We start from the raw sequence: 7884 nt of genomic DNA on the forward strand, positions 1-7884 counted from the left end.
CCCTGGGGTCCCCCACATCGAAGTGCCAGGATGACGGCTTCAGGCTTCAACCTTCCCTTCTCTGAGCTCCGTCAGCCCCAGGGGCTTAGTGTCTGCTGTACCCTGCCCAGGTTTCACACTCACAAGCTCTTCCAAAGGCCACCCTGTTCATCGTCAACTATGAGGCCACATGGGTGGATCTGTCTCAGATCTTTACCCCAGGAAAAACCCCTGGCCAGGTGCAGTGGCTCATGCCTGTCATCCCAGCACTTTGGAGGCCGAGGAGAGTGGATCACCTCGAGGTCAGGAGTTCGAGACGAGCCTGGCCAACATGGTGAAACCCCATCTCTACTGAAAATACAAAATTTAGCCAGTGGCAGCTAAAGGGGGAAGGGTGGGCCTCATCTAATCAGTTGAAGGTATATAGGGGGAAGGGTGGGCCTCATCTAATCAGTCAAAAGTCTAAAGGGGGAAGGGTGGGCCTCATCTAATCAGTCGAAGGTAAATAGGGGGAAGGGTGGGCCTCATCTAATCAGTCAAAGGTCTAAAGGGGGAAGAGTGGGTCTCCTCTAATCAGCTGGAGGTCTAAAGGAGAAGGGTGGGCCTCATCTAATCAGTCAAATTTGTGGTGGTGGGCACCTGTAATCCCAGCTACTCGGGAGGCTGAGGCAGGAGAATCGCTTCAACCCAGGAGGCCGAGGTTGCAGTGAGCTGAGATCACACCACTGCACTCCAGCCTGGGCAACAGGGTGAGACTCTGTTTCGAGGGAGGAAAATAAAATAAACACAGCCCACTAAGTCCCAGGCTGAGCTCGTGAAGATCTGACAGCCTGAATCCTCCTTTTTCTCAGATCATCTGGGAGGAATTCACCCCAGAGGAAGGGAAAGACTACTGCGAAGAGGTCTTGACCGTGAAGGAAATTACCTGAGACCCAGAGGGTGTAGGAATGGCGTGGACATCTCCGCCTCTGCGACATTGGGGAACTATTTTCTTGATGATGCTGTGAGCCTTTATATAATTTTCTATGTTTTTATTTAAAAACATGATATTTGGGGCCAGGCGCGGTGGCGCACGCCTGTAATCCCAGCACTTTGGGAGGCCAAGGCGGGCAGATCACCTGAGGTCAAAAATTCAAGACCAGCCTGCCCAACATGGTAAAACCCCATCTGGACTAAAAATGCAGGAACTTACCCAGGCGGACGCCCATCAACCCAGCTGCTCGGGAGGCTGAGGAAGGAAAATCGCTTGAACCCAGGAGGCAGAGGTTGCAGTGAGCCGAGATCATGCCATTGCACGCCAACCTGGGCAACAGAGCAAGATTGCATCTCAAAGCAAATAATAATAATAAATAATAAAAACCTGATATTTGGCTAGGTGCTGTGGCTCATTCCTGTAATCCTAACACTTTGGAGTATTGCTTGAGACAGGAGTTTAAGACCAGTCTGAGCAACATAGCAAGACCCTTTCTCTACAAAAAAATGCAAAAATTAGCTGCGCATGGTGGCTTGTGCCTGTAGTCCCAGGTATCTGGGAGGCTGAGGTGGGAGATCACTTGAGTTCAAGCTGACAGTAAGCTATGATTGCACCCCTGCACTCCAGCCTGGGTAACAAACTAAGACCCCATCTCTCTGTCTCAAAAAAAGTGATATTTCACAAAGATGCTTAGACTCCAAGAAACTTTTGCATCTTCTTCCAACCCAACCACTGAGGCACTGTCTAGCCTCCTCCTTAAATAACTGACCTGGTGAGCTGAGATTGCACAATTGCAATCCAGCCTGGGCCACAAGAGTGAAACTCCATCTCATTAAAAAAAAAAAAAAAATTCATAGCCAGGTGCGGTGGCTCACACCTGTAATCCCAGCACTTTGGGAGGCCGAGGCAGGTGGATCACGAGGTCAGGAGATTGAGAGCATCCTGACTAACATGGTGAAACCCCATCTCTACTAAAAATACAAAAAATTAGCCGAGCGTGGTAGCAGGCACCTGTAGTCCCAGCTACTCGGGAGGCTGAGGCAGGAGAATGGCGTGAACCCAGGAGGCGGAGGTTGCAGTGAGCCTAGATCACACCACCGCACTCCAGCCTGGGAGACATAGTGAGACTCCATCTCAAAAAAAAAAAAAAATTTAATTTATTATTGTACAGTGCCAGGCCTCCCTGGGTTGAAAATCCAGTTTTTAGTAGGTCTGGTTCCTTCTGGAGGACAAAGTGATGATATAGTTTGGTTGTTTGTCCCTTGCAAATCTCGCTTTGAAATTTGGTTCTCCGGGTTGGAGGTGGGATCTGGCAGGAGGTGTTTGAATCAAGGGGGGCAGACTCCTTATAAATGGCTTGGTGCCTTTCTTGTAGCAATGAGTGAGTTCTTTCTCTCTTTGTTCCTGAAAGAGCTGGTTATGAAAAAGAGGCTGGTGGCTGGGCACGGTGGCTCACACCTGTAATCCAAGCACTTTGGGAGGCTGAGGTGGGTGGATTGCCTGAGCTCGGGAGTTCGAGACCAGCCTGGGCAACACCGTGAAACCTGTCTGTACTAAAATACAAAAAATTAGCCGAGCGTGGTGGCATGCACCTGTAGTCCCAGGTACTCAGGAGGCTGAGGCAGCAGAATCGCTTGAACCTGGGAGGTGGAGGTTGCAGTGAGCCAAGATCATGCCATTGCGCTCCAGCCTGGGCAACAGAGTGAGACTCTGTCTCCAAAAAAAAAAAAAAAGTAGAAACAAAAAGAGGCTGGTACCTCCTTCCCTGCCTCTTGCCACCTCTCCCACCATGTAACACCAGATCCCCTTCCTCTCCCACCAGGAGTGGAAGTTGCTGAGGTTTTCACCTGCAGCAGATGCTGAAGGCATGATTCTTGTACAGTCTGCAGAATCATGAGCCAAATAAACCTTTTTTTTTTTTTTTTTGAGATGGAGTCTCGCTTTGTCACCAGGCTGGAGTGCAGTGGCACAATCTCGGCTCACTGCAACCTCCGCCTCCCCGGTTCAAGCAGTTCCCCTGCCTCAGCCTCCCAAGTGGCTGGGAATACAGGCGCCAGCCACCACACCCAGCTAATTTTGTATTTTGTTTTGTATTTTTAGTAGAGACAGTGTTTCACTATGTTGGTCAGGCTGGTCTCGAACTCCTGACCTCGTGATCTGACCCCCTTGGCCTCTCAAAGTGCTGGGATGACAGGCGTGAGCCACCACCTCTGACAAAATAAACCTCTTTTTAAAATACATTATCCAGCCTGGGGAATTCCTTTGTAGCAACACAAAACTGACTAAGACAAGATGGAAACTCATTTCCCTCCATTTCCCACATCTAGAAAAGGTTGACTTTCTTCATTGGTGGTTGCTGTCACTCAGGCCTGCTCTTGCCTCCTCATATCTCACTAGACTGTGACTCTCCTGCCTCCCTCTTATAAGGACAATTATTATTATTATTATTAATTATTATTATTATTTGAGATGGAGTCTCACTCTGTCACTCAGGCTGGAATGCAGTGGCATGATCTTAGCTCACTACAACCTCTGCCTCCCAGGTTCAGGCAATTCTCATGCCTCATCCTCTTCAGTAGCTGGGATGACAGGCGCCTGCCACCACACCTGGCTAATTTTTGTATTTTTAGTAGAGATGTGGTTTCACCATGTTGACCTGACCGCACGTGATCCACCTGCCTCAACCTCTCAAAGTGCTGGGATTACAGGCATGAACCACCGCACCTGGCCCTTATAAGGACAATTATAATTACATGTCAGGCCCACGTGGACAGTCCAGAATCATCTCTCCATGGCAATATCCCTGGAATAAAAGTCCTCCTTCCATAGAGAGTATTCTGTAACATGTCGACAGGATGCTTATCCAGGTAAGAACATGCTGGGGGCTGCTGTTCTGTGTAACACATGGGAATTAGGATGTGGACATCTTTGGGACCATTATTCATTCTGTCTACCACATGGGATTAAGATGTGGCCATATTTGGGGACAATATTCTGTCTCCCACATGGAATTAGGACGTGGCCATCTTTGGGGCCATTATTCTGTCTCCCACATGGGATTAGGACATGGACATCTTTGGGGCCATCATTCTGTCTCCCACATGAGGATTAGGATGTGGCCATCTTTGGGGCCATTATTCTGTCTGCCACATGGGATTAGGACATGGCCATATTTACGGGACATTATTTTGCCTCCCACTATCAGTGATTGATTCACTTGCCACAGATGTGAGATGGTGGCTGACAGGTGGTCTAGAGCCTATAGGGGACTTCAGGGCTTGGAGCCAAGAGAGAGCTGAGCTTGGGATGGATCTGATGATGAGATGGCAGCTCTTTCCTCCCTCATGGGCATTCCACTTCCCTCCTGCAAACCCCAGCCAGCCCCTTGCTTCCGAGTTTCAGGGGAGATTTGATGATGGAGCAGAGGCAGCCTTCCAGAACCTTCTACCCCTGACCTTTTGATTCACAAGTCAAAGCTTGGGGAGGAGATGGGGCCAGGCTTTTGTTGGGGAGAAGCGTCTAAAACACAGCACGGAAGAAAAAGTGTGGAATCGCCTGGGCCCGCTAGAAGTGAGAGGAGGAGACCCTCACGGAGTGCCCCAGGAAGCAGGTCCACCACCACATCCCTGGGAAGGAACCTGTGGGTTTCAGAGACCTCAGGCCCCATTTAGCTCAGAAGCATTAACTCATCATTTAGCATTAGGTATATCTCCTAATGCTATCCCTCCCCCCTCCCCCTGGTTGTTTAACATTTTTATTTGATCCTTTTATTATTTAATATTATTATTTAATATTTAAATTTTGATTGATGATTAAAATGAGAGCAAGAAATACCCAATTGAGTAGTAAATTGAAAACCGCCTAATCTAACCCCACTGCACCTGCCTAACCGCACTGCACCTGCTCAACGGCACTGCAGCTGTCCAACCGCACTGCACCTGCCCAACGGCACTGCAGGTGCCCAACCCCACTGCACCTGCCCAACCCCACTGTGCCTGCCAAACCCCACTGCATCTGCCCAATTCCACTGATTTTGACAAGTAGTTTTCAAACTCATTTTGGGGGTTTGATGGAATCCCAAATGGGAAAATAACAATTTTACTATTAAAAAGTGTTAACATTATTTTGGCTATAGACTCCAATTTTGGTTAACAAAATAATTGTCATAATTATTTCATTACAATTTTAATATAAGAAGAGATATAACTATCCTTTTACTCAGCATTTTTTTTTTTTTTTTGAGACAGGGTCTTGCTCTGTCACCCAGACTGGAGTGCAGTGGCAGGATCACGGCTCATTGCAGTCTCCACCTCCTGGGCTGAAGCTATCCTCCCACCTCAGCCCCCCAGGTAGCTGGGACTACAAGGTACATGCCACCACACCTGGCTAATTTTTTGATTTTTTTTTATGTTATTATACTCTAAGTTTTAGGGCACATGTGCACAATGTGCAGGTTTGTTACATATGTATCCATGTGCCATGTTGGTGTACTGCACCGATTAACTCATCATTTAGCATTAGGTGTATCTCCTAATGCTATCCCTCCCCCCTTCCCCTGGTTGTTTAGCATTTTTATTTGATCCTTTTATTATTTAATATTATTATTTAATATTTAAATTTTGATTGATGATTAAAATGAGAGCAAGAAATACCCAATTGAGTAGTAAAGTGAAAACCGCCTAATCTTCCAATGACTCTACGATTTCTTTGTACTTGTCAAGTATCATTGCATCTTGAGTAGGTGTCTTAACAGAGTCATAAGTCCATCCTTTCCTGGCAAACAGCCTTTCAAGGATTCCAGGCATTTCATAGCCCTTGCTTAAGAATGAAATCCTTAAAGGCAATTGGTCCATAAAGACCATCAAGAACGTCAGGTTCATCAGGTTTTTAAGTAAGAGCTTGGGGTCAATCAAAGGTTCATCACTTCTTTGCTTTTTCCACAACTTAGGCTTGAGGTACCATGCTCCATACTTCATCTTCATACGCTGTGCGGTATAAGAATTCGATGGCCTGTGGAATTTCCTGCCCCAGTATTTTTCCTGTGAGAAGAATTTGTCCTCACACTTTTCAACTAGCTCCATGCTGTACTTCAGCTCTGAGGAACACTCCTTTACTTTCTTAAATTTTGGTCCTCATGGGTTGCGCTGTACTTGGGAGTAAAGTCAAACAGATTCCAGATTGTTTCTTTATCAACTCCCAGGTCTGCAGCCCACTTGAAGAATTCACGGAGTTTTTCTGATGTGTATCTATATTGAAGAGGGTCAGATACGCACTCTTTTGTGCTTGGTGTATCTTCCTGAAGCAGTTCTTTCATGTAGGATGCTCGAATCTTGGGAGGCTCCGAGAATTGATGGGACTCTGGAGATTTGGGAGGCTCCAGGCGGAGACTGGACACGCGATGAGTCTTGGGAGGCTCTGGGTGGAGACTGGACCCCCGAGGAGTCTTGGGAGGCTCCAGGTGGAGATGGGACACTCCAGTCTCAGGAGATTCTGAGTGGAGACTGGACACCAGAGTCATGGGAGGCTCCGGGCTTAGATGGGACACTCCAGTCTAGGAAGCTCCGGGCGGAGACTGGACCCCCGAGGAGTCTTGGGAGGCTGCGGGTGGAGATGGGACACTCCAGTCTCAGAAGGCTCCAGGCTTAGATGGGACACTCCAGTCTCAGGAGGCTGCAGGCAGAATTCCCCACAAGGATGCTGACCAGGCTCGGTGGGTACCTCGGTTGTCTTCTCCCAGGCCTCACAACGAGCCCAAGCATCCTCCAGCTTCCTCTCCGCATCCAGCTGTTCGAGCACCTGCAGTAGGAGATCTGCAGGCAGATCTTCTCTCAGATTGGGGTACATGGTCAAGGGATGCTTGGCCATTAGCTGGGCTTCCACTTGCTCGACAAATGCCTTCTGTGCTAGCTGCACTGGAGAGAGCTTGGAAAATAGGGCCGCTTTCTTGAGCAGCTTTCTTGGAGTCCGCTTGGGGACCTCTGAGAGATATTTTGGGGAGTAAAAATTCATCACAGCGGCAAACGAGCCTATCTTTGGGAGATGGACAGCCGTAGCGGAAGTCTTCCAGGCCCTCCCTCACAAATATCCGGTTCTGGATGTCCATTGGTGGGAACCTCAGGCACCCGTGCTTGCCCTTCGCAAAGCACTTGGAAGGAGGTTGGTTACAGTACTGGGGCTTGGAGTCCATGCCCGGGGACCTCAGCCGGTCCTGCGGCCTCTGGTCCCCCATGGTGGCTCTCGCTGGGGTGCCAAGTCTCCAGCTTCTGTGGTTCCTGATCCCTGCCACTCTAGTCGCTAGAAGACCGCCAGCCAGGTGCAGCCCAGGTTCCTTCCTGGAGTCGGAGCAGCGCTGACGCCACAAGCACAGCCCAGGTTCTAACAGGTGCGTAGTGGAATCTCATTGTGGGTTTCATGTGCTTTTCCTAATGACTACTGCTATTGAACATCTCTATATTTGCTTATTTGCCATCCTTATCTCTCCTTGATTGAAGTTTCTGTGGATTTTTTCCCCACTTTTAAATTGTGTTGCTGGGTATCATATTTATTTTTGAGAATCCTTGCTGTGTTCTAGGTGTAAATGGGTTATCAGATATATGATTTGCGAATTTTTCACTTCATCCTTGGCTTTTCCCTTTCATTGTCTTAACAGTGTCAAAGAGAAGTTTTTTAATTCGATGAGGTCCAATTGATCAATTTGTTCTTTTATGGATTGTGCTTCTTTTGATGTATCTATGAAAACTTGTCCTATCCAAAGGGCAAGGTTTAATTTTTGTAAACAGCACAAGATATAGATCAAAGTTTTTATTTAAAACTGGACCTATTGCTTACATATATCTGATGATTTTAGAACTATTTTTGTAAAGACTAAATTTTCTCCATTGAATGACATTTGGAAATTGGTAGAATATGAGCTGTGTATATTTTTTGAAGGT

At 47.6% G+C, this 7884-nt stretch overlaps 1 pseudogene; it reads right to left on the bottom strand.

Annotated features, from left to right (window-relative positions):
* Positions 1-5631: 5631 nt before the first annotated feature.
* LOC100579637 lies at positions 5632-7221 on the bottom strand (annotated as a pseudogene).
* Positions 7222-7884: the final 663 nt, after the last annotated feature.

Source organism: Nomascus leucogenys, chromosome 15 (assembly GCF_006542625.1).
Source record: "Nomascus leucogenys isolate Asia chromosome 15, Asia_NLE_v1, whole genome shotgun sequence".
Lineage (NCBI taxonomy): Eukaryota > Metazoa > Chordata > Mammalia > Primates > Hylobatidae > Nomascus > Nomascus leucogenys.